The 15,641-nt window shown below is 46.2% G+C and overlaps 1 long non-coding RNA gene across 2 annotated transcripts; it reads left to right on the top strand.

Annotated features, from left to right (window-relative positions):
* The first annotated feature begins 29 nt into the window (after positions 1 to 29).
* On the top strand, positions 30 to 2,626 carry LOC127917834 (uncharacterized). Of its 2 annotated transcripts, XR_008097843.1 has the most exons (6): positions 30 to 285; positions 379 to 471; positions 674 to 757; positions 852 to 953; positions 2,130 to 2,315; positions 2,450 to 2,626. It is a non-coding gene; the product is annotated as an uncharacterized LOC127917834 (long non-coding RNA). The 2 variants fall into 2 exon arrangements; XR_008097842.1 differs by lacking the exon at positions 674 to 757 and having other exon boundaries at positions 882 to 953; positions 2,130 to 2,264; positions 2,429 to 2,626.
* The last annotated feature ends 13,015 nt before the right edge of the window (positions 2,627 to 15,641 follow it).

Here is a 15,641-nt window from a genome sequence, read left to right as displayed (position 1 = left end):
GTACTGTACCTGAGTAACTTGTTGTAACAGGGTCACCAGGTGTTGTTGTCAGTACTGTACCTGAGTAACTTGTTGTAACAGGGTCACCAGGTGTTGTAACAGGGTCACCAGGTGTTGTTGTCAGTACTGTACCTGAGTAACTTGTTGTAACAGGGTCACCAGGTGTTGTTGTCAGTACTGTACCTGAGTAACTTGTTGTAACAGGGTCACCAGGTGTTGTAACAGGGTCACCAGGTGTTGTTGTCAGTACTGTACCTGAGTAACTTGTTGTAACAGGGTCACCAGGTGTTGTAACAGGGTCACCAGGTGTTGTTGTCAGTACTGTACCTGAGTAACTTGTTGTAACAGTGTCACCAGGTGTTGTAACAGGGTCACCAGGTGTTGTTGTCAGTACTGTACCTGAGTAACTTGTTGTAACAGGGTCACCAGGTGTTGTAACAGGGTCACCAGGTGTTGTAACAGGGTCACCAGGTGTTGTTGTCAGTACTGTACCTGAGTAACTTGTTGTAACAGGGTCACCAGTTGTGTTGTAACAGGGTCACCAGGTGCTGCGGGGCAACAGGGTCACCAGGTGTTGTTGTCATACTGTACCTGAGTAACTTGTTAAAAACAGGGTCACGTGGTGTTGCTTATCAAAATGTACCTGAGTAATCTGTTGTAAACAGGTCACCAGGTGTTGTAACAGGGTCACCAGGTGTTGTTGTCAGTACTGTACCTGAGTAACTTGTTGTAACAGGGTCACCAGGTGTTGTAACAGGTCACCAGGTGTTGTTGTCAGTACTGTACCTGAGTAACTTGTTGTAACAGGGTCACCCAGGTGTTGTAACAGGGTCACCAGGTGTTGTTGTCAGGGTCACCAGGTGTTGTAACAGGGTCACCAGGTGTTGTAACAGGGTCACCAGGTGTTGTTGTCAGTACTGTACCTGAGTAACTTGTTGTAACAGGGTCACCAGGTGTTGTTGTCAGTACTGTACCTGAGTAACTTGTTGTCAACTGTACCTGAGTAGCTTGTAACAGGGTCACCAGGTGTGTTGTAACAGGGTCACCAGGTGTTGTAACAGGTACTGTACCTGAGTGTTGTAACAGGGTCACCAGGTGTTGTTGTCAGTACTGTACCTGAGTAACTTGTTGTAACAGGGTCACCAGGTGTTGCTGTCAGTACTGTCACCAGTGTTGTAACAGGGTCACCTGAGTAACTTGTTGTGGCTGTACCTGAGTAACTTGTTGTAACAGGTCACCAGGTGTTGTAACAGGGTCACCAGGTGTTGTTGTCAGTACTGTACCTGAGTAACTGTTGTAACAGGGTCACCAGGTGTTGTAACAGGGTCACCAGGTGTTGTGTCAGTACTGTACCTGAGTAACTTGTTGTAACAGGGTCACCAGGTGTTGTAACAGGGTCACCAGGTATTTGTTGTCAGTACTGTACCTGAGTAACTTGTTGTAACAGGGTCACCAGGTGTTGTAACAGGGTCACAGGTGTTGTGTTGTACAGGGTCACCAGGTGTTGTAACTTGTTGTAACAGGGTCACCAGGTGTTGTTTGTAACAGGGTCACCAGGTGTTGTAACAGGGTCACCAGGTGTTGTTGTCAGTACCAGGTGTTGTACCTGAGTAACTTGTTGTAACAGGGTCACCAGGTGTTGTAACAGGGTCACCAGGTGTTGTTTGTCAGTACTGTACCTGAGTAACTTGTTGTAACAGGGTCACCAGGTGTTGTAACAGGGTCACCAGGTGTTGTTGTCAGTACTGTACCTGGTGTTGTTGTAACAGGGTCACCAGGTGTTGTAACAGGGTCACCAGGTGTTGTTGTCAGTACTGTACCTGAGTAACTTGTTGTAACAGGGTCACCAGGTGTTGTAACAGGGTCACCAGGTGTTGTAACAGGGGTACCAGGTAACTTGTTGTAACAGGGTCACCAGGTGTTGTAACAGGGTCACCAGGTGTTGCTGTCAGTACTGTACCTGAGTAACTTGTTGTAACAGGGTCACCAGGTGTTGTAACAGGGTCACCAGGTGTTGTTGTCAGTACTGTACTGGGTAACTTGTTGTAACAGGGTCACCAGGTGTTGTAACAGGGTCACCAGGTGTTGTAGTACTGTACCTGAGTAACTTGTTGTAACAGGGTCACCAGGTGTTGTAACAGGGTCACCAGGTGTTGTTGTCAGTACTGTACCTGAGTAACTTGTTGTAACAGGGTCACCAGGTGTTGTAACAGGGTCACCAGGTGTTGTAACAGGGTCACCAGGTGTTGTAACAGGGTCACCAGGTGTTGTTGTCAGTACTGTACCTGAGTAACTTGTTGTAACAGGGTCACCAGGTGTTGTACCAGGGTCACCAGGTGTTGTAACAGGGTCACCAGGTGTTGTAACAGGGTCACCAGGTGTTGTTGTCAGTACTGTACTGAGTAACTTGTTGTAACAGGGTCACCAGGTGTTGTAACAGGGTCACCAGGTGTTGTTGTCAGTACTGTACCTGAGTAACTTGTTGTAACAGGGTCACCAGGTGTTGTAACAGGGTCACCAGGTGTTGTTGTCAGTACTGTACCTGAGTAACTTGTTGTAACAGGGTCACCAGGTCTCTAGTTGTGTTGCCATCAGCACTGAGCTCCAGACTGTTCAGGACTTTGGCGAAGAGGGGACCGGGTGCTGGCCAGTCATTCAGCATCTCGCACCACACACGCACTGCCAGGTGGTCATGGACACACACTCCTGAGCACACACACACACACACACACACACACACACACACGCACGCACACACGGCACAGGTGTTGCCTCACACCAGGTGTTGTAACACACTTCAGACTGACACGCACACACGCACACACGCACACGTTTGTCCAGAGAACACACTTCAGACTGAGGGATGAGACCAGTAATTCATGTATTGTGATTCTACATGTATTGTGATTCTACGTGTATTGTGATTCTACGGTATTGTGATTCTACGTGTATTGTGATTCTAACAGTGTATTGTGATTCTACGTGTATTGTGATTCTACATGTATTGTGATTCTACGTGTATTGTGATTCTACGTGTATTGTGATTCTACGTGTATTGTGATTCTACGTGTGTTCTACGTATTGTGATTCTACATTACATGTATTGTGATTCTACGTGTATTGTGATTCTAGTGTATTGTGATTCTACGTGTATTGTGATTCTACACGTGTATTGTGATTCTACATTACACCCTGTGTGATTCTACATGTATTGTGATTCTACGTGTATTGTGATTCTCATGATTCTACGTGTATTGTGATTCTACATTACATGTATTGTGATTCTACATGTATTGTGATTCTACACGTATTGTGATTCTCACGATTGCACGTGTATTGTGATTCTACACACTTCAGATTCTACGTGTATTGTGATTCTACGTGTATTGTGATTCTCGTGATTCATGTATTGTGATTCTACGTGTATTGTGATTCTACGTGTATTGTGATTCTACGTGTATTGTGATTCTACGTGTATTGTGATTCTACATGTATTGTGATTCTACATGTATTGTGATTCTACGTGTATTGTGATTCTACGTGTATTGTGATTCTACGTGTATTGTGATTCTACATGTATTGTGATTCTACATGTATTGTGATTCTCATTATTCTACATGTATTGTGATTCTACATGTATTGTGATTCTACGTGTATTGTGATTCTACGTGTATTGTGATTCTACGTGTATTGTGATTCTACGTGTATTGTGATTCTACATGTATTGTGATTCTCATTATTCTACATGTATTGTGATTCTACATGTATTGTGATTCTACGTGTATTGTGATTCTACATGTATTGTGATTCTACGTGTATTGTGATTCTACGTGTATTGTGATTCTACGTGTATTGTGATTCTACGTGTATTGTGATTCTACGTGTATTGTGATTCTACGTGTATTGTGATTCTACGTGTATTGTGATTCTACATGTATTGTGATTCTACGTGTATTGTGATTCTACATGTATTGTGATTCTCATGTATTGTGATTCTCATGATTCTATGTGTATTGTGATTCTACATGTATTGTGATTCTACATGTATTGTGATTCTGTGTATTGTGATTCTACATGTATTGTGATTCTACGTGTATTGTGATTCTACATGTATTGTGATTCTCCGTGTATTGTGATTCTACGTGTATTGTGATTCTACATGATTCTACGTGTATTGTGATTCTACGTGTATTGTGATTCTACGTGTATTGTGATTCTATGTATTGTGATTCTACATGTATTGTGATTCTTACATGTATTGTGATTCTACATGTATTGTGATTCTCCATTCTACATGTATTGTGATTCTACGTGTATTGTGATTCTACGTGTATTGTGATTCTACGTGTATTGTGATTCTACATGTATTGTGATTCTACGTGTATTGTGATTCTACGTGTATTGTGATTCTACATGTATTGTGATTCTCCGTGTATTGTGATTCTACATGTATTGTGATTCTACATGTGATTCTCATTATTCTACATGTATTGTGATTCTCGTGTATTGTGATTCTCATTATTCATGTATTGTGATTCTACGTGTATTGTGATTCTACATGTATTGTGATTCTCATGTGATTCTACGTGTATTGTGATTCTACGTGTATTGTGATTCTACGTGTATTGTGATTCTACATGTATTGTGATTCTACATATCGTGATTCTACATGATTCTACGTGATTCTACGTGTATTATTCTACATGTATTGTGATTCTCATTGTGATTCTACGTGTATTGTGATTCTACGTGTATTGTGATTCTACGTGTATTGTGATTCTACATGTATTGTGATTCTACATGTATTGTGATTCTACGTGTATTGTGATTCTCGTGTATTGTGATTCTCGTGTATTGTGATTCTACATGTATTGTGATTCTACATGTATTGTGATTCTACGTGTATTGTGATTCTACGTGTATTGTGATTCTACGTGTATTGTGATTCTACGTGTATTGTGATTCTACATGTATTATTCTACATGTATTGTGATTCTACGTGTATTGTGATTCTACGTGTATTGTGATTCTACGTGTATTGTGATTCTACGTGTATTGTGATTCTTCCCCATTCTACGTGTATTGTGATTCTACATGTATTATTCTACATGTACATTCTGATTCTCCGTGTATTGTGATTCTACATGTATTGTGATTCTAAATATTACCTGTATTCTACATGTGATTGTGATTCTACGTGTATTGTGATTCTACGTGTATATTGATTCTACATGTATTGTGATTCTACGTGTATTGTGATTCTACATGTATTGTGATTCTACATGTATTGTGATTCTATTATTGTGATTCTACATGTGTTTAGAGGCCTGTATATTGTGGACCCTAGAGGCCTGGTTATATTAAATATTACGGTGTTAGAGGTCTGTACATCACTATTATATAGAGGTTATATTAAATATTACCTGTGTGTTAGAGGTCTGTATATCTATGGACCCCCATCACTATTATATAGAGGTTATATTAAATATTACCTGTGTGTTAGAGGTCTGTATATCTATGGACCCCCCATCACTATTATATAGAGGTTATATTATATTAAGAGGTTTATATCTATGTTTAGAGATCACTATTATATAGAGTATATCTATGTTAGAGGCCATCACTATTATATAGAGGTTATATTAAATATTACCTGTGTGTTAGAGGTCTGTATATCTATGGACCCCCCCCATCACTATTATATAGAGGTTATATTAAATATTACCTGTGTGTTAGAGGTCTGTATATCTATGGACCCCCATCACTATTATATAGAGGTTATATTAAATATTACCTGTGTGTTAGAGGCCTGTATATCTATGGACCCCCCCATCACTATTATATAGAGGTTATATTAAATATTACCTGTGTGTTAGAGGCCTGTATATCTATGGACCCCCATCACTATTATATAGAGGTTATATTAAATATTACCTGTGTGTTAGAGGTCTGTATATCTATGCCCCCCCATCACTATTATATAGAGGTTATATTAAATATTACCTGTGTGTTAGAGGCCTGTATATCTATGGACCCCCCATCACTATTATATAGAGGTTATATTAAATATTACCTGTGTGTTAGAGGTCTGTATATCTATGGACCCCCCCCATCACTATTATATAGAGGTTATATTAAATATTACCTGTGTGTTAGAGGTCTGTATATCTATGGACCCCCCCTCATCACTATTATATAGAGGTTATATTAAATATTACCTGTGTGTTAGAGGTCTGTATATCTATGGACCCCCCCCATCACTATTATATAGAGGTTATATTAAATATTACCTGTGTGTTAGAGGTCTGTATATCTATGGACCCCCCTAAATATTACCTGTGTGTTAGAGGTCTGTATATCTATGGACCCCCCTAAATATTACCTGTGTGTTAGAGGTCTGTATATCTATGGACCCCCCCCATCACTATTATATAGAGGTTATATTAAATATTACCTGTGTGTTAGAGGTCTGTATATCTATGGACCCCCCATCACTATTATATAGAGGTTATATTAAATATTACCTGTGTGTTAGAGGCCTGTATATCTATGGACCCCCCCCCATCACTATTATATAGAGGTTATATTAAATATTACCTGTGTGTTAGAGGTCTGTATATCTATGGACCCCCCATCACTATTATATAGAGGTTATATTAAATATTACCTGTGTGTTAGAGGTCTGTATATCTATGGACCCCCCCCATCACTATTATATAGAGGTTATATTAAATATTACCTGTGGGTTAGAGGTCTGTATATCTATGGACCCCCCCCCATCACTATTACACATAGCAGCTCTGCTACGTTGGTAAGGTCCTGTAACACACAGTCACTAATATAGACTTATATTAAATATTACCAGTGTGTCTGGAGGGTGGGCTAGGAAGCCCCATCACACACTCCTGGTGGGCCCTGAACACACAGTCAGTAAACACACTGCTGGTGGGCCCTTCAACAGGGTCTAAACACAGGGTGGGCAGGAAATACAGTCCTGTAAACAAACACTCTACACACTCCTGGTGGGCCCTGAACACACAGTCAGTAAACACACTCCTGGTGGGCCCTGAACACATGTCCAGTAAACACACTCTGGTGGGCCCCACACAGTCACAGTATAGTGGGCCCTGAAACACACTCCTGGTGGGCCTGAACACACAGTCAGTAAACACACTCTGGTGGGCCCTGAACACTCCTGGTGGGCCCTGAACACACAGTCAGTAAACACACTCCTGGTGGGCCCTGAACACACACAGTCAGTAAACACACTCCTGGTGGGCCCTGAACACACAGTCAGTAAACACACTCCTGGTGGGCCCTGAACACACACAGTCAGTAAACACACTCCTGGTGGGCCCTGAACACACAGTCAGTCAGTAAACACACTCTGGTGGGCCCTGAACACACAGTCAGTAAACACACTCCTGGTGGGCCCTGAACACACAGTCAGTCAGTAAACACACTCCTGGTGGGCCCTGAACACACAGTCAGTAAACACACTCCTGGTGGGCCCTGAACACACACAGTCAGTAAACACACTCCTGGTGGGCCCTGAACACACACAGTCAGTAAACACACTGCTGGTGGGCCCTGAACACACAGTCAGTAAACACACTCCTGGTGGGCCCTGAACACACAGTCAGTAAACACACTCCTGGTGGGCCCTGAACACACAGTCAGTAAACACACTCCTGGTGGGCCCTGAACACACAGTCAGTAAACACACTCCTGGTGGGCCCTGAACACACAGTCAGTAAACACACTCCTGGTGGGCCCTGAACACACAGTCAGTAAACACACTCCTGGTGGGCCCTGAACACACAGTCAGTAAACACACTCCTGGTGGGCCCTGAACACACAGTCAGTAAACACACTCCTGGTGGGCCCTGAACACACACAGTCAGTAAACACACTCCTGGTGGGCCCTGAACACACACAGTCAGTAAACACACTCCTGGTGGGCCCTGAACACACACAGTCAGTAAACACACTCCTGGTGGGCCCTGAACACACAGTCAGTAAACACACTCCTGGTGGGCCCTGAACACACAGTCAGTAAACACACTCCTGGTGGGCCCTGAACACACAGTCAGTAAACACACTCCTGGTGGGCCCTGAACACACACAGTCAGTAAACACACTCCTGGTGGGCCCTGAACACACAGTCAGTAAACACACTCCTGGTGGGCCCTGAACACACAGTCAGTAAACACACTCCTGGTGGGCCCTGAACACACACAGTCAGTAAACACACTCCTGGTGGGCCCTGAACACACAGTCAGTAAACACACTCCTGGTGGGCCCTGAACACACAGTCAGTAAACACACTCCTGGTGGGCCCTGAACACACAGTCAGTAAACACACTCCTGGTGGGCCCTGAACACACAGTCAGTAAACACACTCCTGGTGGGCCCTGAACACACAGTCAGTAAACACACTCCTGGTGGGCCCTGAACACACAGTCAGTAAACACACTCCTGGTGGGCCCTGAACACACAGTCAGTAAACACACTCCTGGTGGGCCCTGAACACACACAGTCAGTAAACACACTCCTGGTGGGCCCTGAACACACAGTCAGTAAACACACTCCTGGTGGGCCCTGAACACACAGTCAGTAAACACACTGCTGGTGGGCCCTGAACACACAGTCAGTAAACACACTCCTGGTGGGCCCTGAACACACACAGTCAGTAAACACACTCCTGGTGGGCCCTGAACACACACAGTCAGTAAACACACTCCTGGTGGGCCCTGAACACACAGTCAGTAAACACACTCCTGGTGGGCCCTGAACACACAGTCAGTAAACACACTCCTGGTGGGCCCTGAACACACAGTCAGTAAACACACTAAACACTGGTGGGCCCTGAACACACAGTCAGTAAACACACTCCTGGTGGGCCCTGAACACACAGTCAGTAAACACACTGCTGGTGGGCCCTGAACACACACAGTCAGTAAACACACTCCTGGTGGGCCCTGAACACACAGTCAGTAAACACACTCCTGGTGGGCCCTGAACACACAGTCAGTAAACACACTCCTGGTGGGCCCTGAACACACACAGTCAGTAAACACACTCCTGGTGGGCCCTGAACACACAGTCAGTAAACACACTTCTGGTGGGCCCTGAACACAGTCAGTAAACACACTCCTGGTGGGCCCTGAACACACAGTCAGTAAACACACTGCTGGTGGGCCCTGAACACACACAGTCAGTAAACACACTCCTGGTGGGCCCTGAACACACACAGTCAGTAAACACACTGCTGGTGGGCCCTGAACACACAGTCAGTAAACACACTCCTGGTGGGCCCTGAACACACACAGTCAGTAAACACACTGCTGGTGGGCCCTGAACACACAGTCAGTAAACACACTCCTGGTGGGCCCTGAACACACACAGTCAGTAAACACACTCCTGGTGGGCCCTGAACACACAGTCAGTAAACACACTCCTGGTGGGCCCTGAACACACACAGTCAGTAAACACACTCCTGGTGGGCCCTGAACACACAGTCAGTAAACACACTCCTGGTGGGCCCTGAACACACAGTCAGTAAACACACTCCTGGTGGGCCCTGAACACACACAGTCAGTAAACACACTCCTGGTGGGCCCTGAACACACACAGTCAGTAAACACACTCCTGGTGGGCCCTGAACACACACAGTCAGTAAACACACTCCTGGTGGGCCCTGAACACACAGTCAGTAAACACACTAAACCTGGTGGGCCCTGAACACACAGTCAGTAAACACACTCCTGGTGGGCCCTGAACACACAGTCAGTAAACACACTCCTGGTGGGCCCTGAACACACAGTCAGTAAACACACTCCTGGTGGGCCCTGAACACACAGTCAGTAAACACACTCCTGGTGGGCCCTGAACACACAGTCAGTAAACACACTCCTGGTGGGCCCTGAACACACAGTCAGTAAACACACTGCTGGTGGGCCCTGAACACACACAGTCAGTAAACACACTCCTGGTGGGCCCTGAACACACAGTCAGTAAACACACTCCTGGTGGGCCCTGAACACACAGTCAGTAAACACACTCCTGGTGGGCCCTGAACACACACAGTCAGTAAACACACTCCTGGTGGGCCCTGAACACACAGTCAGTAAACACACTCCTGGTGGGCCCTGAACACACAGTCAGTAAACACACTCCTGGTGGGCCCTGAACACACACAGTCAGTAAACACACTCCTGGTGGGCCCTGAACACACAGTCAGTAAACACACTCCTGGTGGGCCCTGAACACACAGTCAGTAAACACACTCCTGGTGGGCCCTGAACACACAGTCAGTAAACACACTCCTGGTGGGCCCTGAACACACAGTCAGTAAACACACTGCTGGTGGGCCCTGAACACACAGTCAGTAAACACACTCCTGGTGGGCCCTGAACACACAGTCAGTAAACACACTCCTGGTGGGCCCTGAACACACACAGTCAGTAAACACACTCCTGGTGGGCCCTGAACACACACAGTCAGTAAACACACTCCTGGTGGGCCCTGAACACACAGTCAGTAAACACACTCCTGGTGGGCCCTGAACACACAGTCAGTAAACACACTCCTGGTGGGCCCTGAACACACAGTCAGTCAGTAAACACACTCCTGGTGGGCCCTGAACACACAGTCAGTAAACACACTCCTGGTGGGCCCTGAACACACAGTCAGTAAACACACTCCTGGTGGGCCCTGAACACACAGTCAGTAAACACACTGCTGGTGGGCCCTGAACACACAGTCAGTAAACACACTCTGGTGGGCCCTGAACACACAGTCAGTAAACACACTCCCTGAACACACAGTCAGTGGGGGCCCTGAACACACACAGTCAGTAAACACACTGCTGGTGGGCCCTGAACACACACAGTCAGTAAACACACTCCTGGTGGGCCCTGAACACACAGTCAGTAAACACACTCCTGGTGGGCCCTGAACACACAGTCAGTAAACACACTCCTGGTGGGCCCTGAACACACAGTCAGTAAACACACTCCTGGTGGGCCCTGAACACACACAGTCAGTAAACACACTCCTGGTGGGCCCTGAACACACAGTCAGTAAACACACTCCTGGTGGGCCCTGAACACACAGTCAGTAAACACACTCCTGGTGGGCCCTGAACACACAGTCAGTAAACACACTCCTGGTGGGCCCTGAACACACACAGTCAGTAAACACACTCCTGGTGGGCCCTGAACACACAGTCAGTAAACACACTGCTGGTGGGCCCTGAACACACACAGTCAGTAAACACACTCCTGGTGGGCCCTGAACACACAGTCAGTAAACACACTGCTGGTGGGCCCTGAACACACAGTCAGTAAACACACTCCTGGTGGGCCCTGAACACACAGTCAGTAAACACACTCCTGGTGGGCCCTGAACACACAGTCAGTAAACACACTCCTGGTGGGCCCTGAACACACAGTCAGTAAACACACTCCTGGTGGGCCCTGAACACACAGTCAGTAAACACACTGCTGGTGGGCCCTGAACACACAGTCAGTAAACACACTCCTGGTGGGCCCTGAACACACACAGTCAGTAAACACACTCCTGGTGGGCCCTGAACACACAGTCAGTAAACACACTCCTGGTGGGCCCTGAACACACAGTCAGTAAACACACTCTCAACCAGCTTCTGAGGTACACACAGTGCATTTCAAAACAGCTGGTGGGCCAAATATGAACTAACCCTTACAGTTAAGCTTCATGTGGGCAATTTCTTTCCTTCTTAATGCTTTTGAGCCAATCAGTTGTGTTGTGATGAGGTAGGAGGGGTATACAGAAGATAGCCCTATTTGGTAAAAGACCCAGTCCATATTAGGGCAAGAACAGCTCAAATAAGCAAAGAGAAATGACAGTCCATCATTTACTTTAAGACATGAAGGTCAGTCAAACATGAAGTCAGTAAACAACCATCAAGTGCTGTGATGAAACTGGCTCTCATGAGGAGCGCACAGGAAAGACCCAGAGTTCCCCTGCTGCAGAGGATGAGTTCATTAGTTACCAGCCTCAGATTGCAGCCCAAATAAAGGCTTCAGAGTTCAGTAACAGACACATCTCAACATCAACTGTTCAGAGGAGACTGTGTGAATCAGGCCTTCATGGTCGAATTGCTGTCAAGAAACCACTACTAAAGGACACCAATAAGAAGAAGAGACTTATTCGGGCCAATAAACACAAGCAGTGGACATTAGACCGGTGGAAATCTGTCCTTTGGTCTGATGAGTCCAAATCTGCGATGTTTGTGAGACACAGAGTAGGTGAACGGATGACCTCAGCATGTGTGGTTCCCACCAGTCGGGCATGGAGGGCCCTGAGTCAGTGAACACACTGATGGTGGGCCCCTGAACACACACAGTCAGAAGCATGGAGGAGGAGGTGTGATGATGTGTGGTTCCCACCGCGTAAGCATGGAGGAGGAGGTGTGATGATGTGTGGTTCCCACCGCGAAGCATGGAGGAGGAGGTGTGATGGTGTGTGGTTCCCACCGCGAAGCATGGAGGAGGAGGTGTGATGATGTGGGGGTGCTTTGCCTGTGACACTGTCAATTATATATTTAGAATTCAAGGCAGACTTCTGGTTTGCGCTTAATGGGACTATCCTCTGTTTTTCAACAGGACAATGACCCAACACACCTCCAGGCTGTGTAAGGGCCATTTGACGAAGGAGAGTGATGGAGTGCTGCATCAGATGACCTGGCCTCCACAATCACCCGACCTCAACCCAATGGAGATGTTTTGGGATGAGTTGGACCGCAGAGTGAAGGAAAAACAGCCAACAAGTGCTCAGCATATGGGGAACTCCTTCAAGACTGTTGAAAAGCATTCCAGGTGAAGCTGGTTGAGAGAATGCCAAGCGGGTGCAAAGGTCTGTCATCAAGGCAAAGGGTGGATATTTTGAAGAATCTAAAATATATTTTTATTTGTTTAACACTTGTTTGGTTTGGTGTCAGAAATATTTCACTTCTGATGGGTATTATTCTACAATGTAAACACAATCCTGGTAACAATGAGGAACCCTGAACACTGGTGCTGTCATATACAGAGTATCTAGGGGTCAGAGTATCTAGGGGTCAGAGTATCTAGGGGTATCTAGGGGTCCCTGATATCCCCAGAGTATCTAGGGGTCAGAGTATCTAGGGGTCAGAGTATATCCCCAGAGTATCTAGGGTCAGAGTATATCCCCAGAGTATCTAGGGGTCAGAGTATATCCCCAGAGTATCTAGGGTCAGAGTATATCCCCAGAGTATCTAGGGGTCAGAGTATATCCCCAGAGTATCTAGGGGTCAGAGTATATCCCCAGAGTATCTAGGGGTCAGAGTATATCCCCAGAGTATCTAGGGGTCAGAACATCCCCAGTCAGTATCTAGGGGTCAGGGTGGGGGTCAGAGTATATCCCACAGAGTCTAGTAAACAGAGTATCTAGGGGTCAGAGATATCCCACAGAGTATCTAGGGGTCAGGCCCTGAAGGGGTCAGAGTATATCCCCAGAGTATCTAGGGGTCAGTCAGTATCTAGGGGTCAGAGTATATCCCCACAGGGTCAGAGTATCTAGGGGTCAGAGTATATCCCCAGAGTATCTAGCAGTCAGAGTATATCCCCAGAGCATCTAGGGGTCAGAGTATCTAGGGGTCAGTAAAACCCCAGGTATCTAGGGGTCAGGTAAACACACCAGAGTATCTAGGGCCCAGAGTATCAGGGTGTGTCGTGGACCTGCTCTCCCGGGCGTACAGCTGGAAGAACACTCCAGGCAGTGGCGTAGTCTGGTGTCGTCCACGGTGACGGGGGCCCATAGCAACACCAATCGGGGTCAGAGGAGTTTGGCACTGGAGATCCGGCCGAATACATCAGTTTGGCCAGACCCTGGCTGTCTCGGTACGCAGCTCAGATACCTGCACACACACTCACACCGGGGCATAAACACACACACACACACACCCCTGAATCATAAACACACACACAAAACACACACACACACACACACACACAGAATCATAAACACACACACACCGAATCATAAACACACACACACACACAGAATCATAAACACACACACACACAGAATCATAAACACACACACACCGGATCACAAACACACAACACACACACCAGAATCATAAACACACACACACACACAGAATCATAAACACACACACACACACACTGAATCATAAACACACACACACACAGAATCATAAACACACACACACACACACAGAATCATAAACACACACACCGAATCATAAACACACACACACACACACACACACACGAATCATAAACACACACACTGGAATCACAAACACACACAACACACAGAATCATAAACACACACACACACACAGAATCATAAACACACACACACAACAAATCACAAACACACACACCTCATAAACACACACACACACACAGAATCATAAACACACACACACACACACACACACACACAGAATCATAAACACACACACACACACAGAATCATAAACACACACACAAACACACACCGAATCATAAACACACACACACACAAATCACAAACACAACACACACCTAATCATAAACACACACACACCCACAACACACATCACACACACACTGGTGGGCACACACACACACCGAATCATAAACACACACACCCTGAACACACACACAAACACACACCGAATCACACACACACACAGAATCACAAACACACACACACCTGAATCACAAACACACACACACCACACACCGAATCACACACACACATCCCTGAATCACACACACACACACACACACCTGAATCACACACACACACACACACCGAATCACACACACACACACAATCACAAACACACACACTGCATGGTGGGCCACACACACACACACACACCGAATCAGTAAACACACACACACCGAATCACACAGTCAATCACAACACACCAACAGAATCACACACACACACCGAATCATAAACACACACACCTGAATCACACACACACAGAATCATAAACACACACACACCGAATCCCTGACACACACAGTCACACACACACCAGAATCAATCACACACACACACACCCTGGTCATAAACACACACACACACCAATCACAACACACACACTGGTGGGCCCTGAATCACACACACACACAGTAAACACACTACACACCCTACACACACACTCATAAACACACTCTGGTGTCCAGGAATCACACACATCATCAGGATGGAACCTGACCTCCAGCTCCTCCCACACTCCTGGTCCCTGGTTGGCTGGGCGACACACTCACTGGGGGCCGCCAACACACAGTCAGAAACACAGTGTGAAGCCGAATGGGCAGCAGCAGGTCACAACACACTCAGAGCGCTGACACACGGATCAGCCACACGAGCTGGGCGATCTACAACACACAGAGAGGGTCTACACACATCTAGCTGGGCGATCCCAGAGAACAAGAGAGGGTCTATACACATCTAGCTGGGCGCCCTGAGAGACACAGAGGGTCAATAAACACTAGCTGGTGGGATCCAGAACACACAGAGGGTCTATAAACACATCTAGCTGGGCGATCTACAGACAGTCAGAAAGGGTCACACTCATCTAGCTGGGCGATCTACAGAAGACAGAG

Source organism: Oncorhynchus keta, unplaced genomic scaffold (genome assembly GCF_023373465.1).
Source record: "Oncorhynchus keta strain PuntledgeMale-10-30-2019 unplaced genomic scaffold, Oket_V2 Un_contig_12248_pilon_pilon, whole genome shotgun sequence".
Taxonomy (NCBI): Eukaryota; Metazoa; Chordata; class Actinopteri; order Salmoniformes; family Salmonidae; genus Oncorhynchus; species Oncorhynchus keta.
This window is presented reverse-complemented; position numbering and strand designations above follow the sequence as displayed.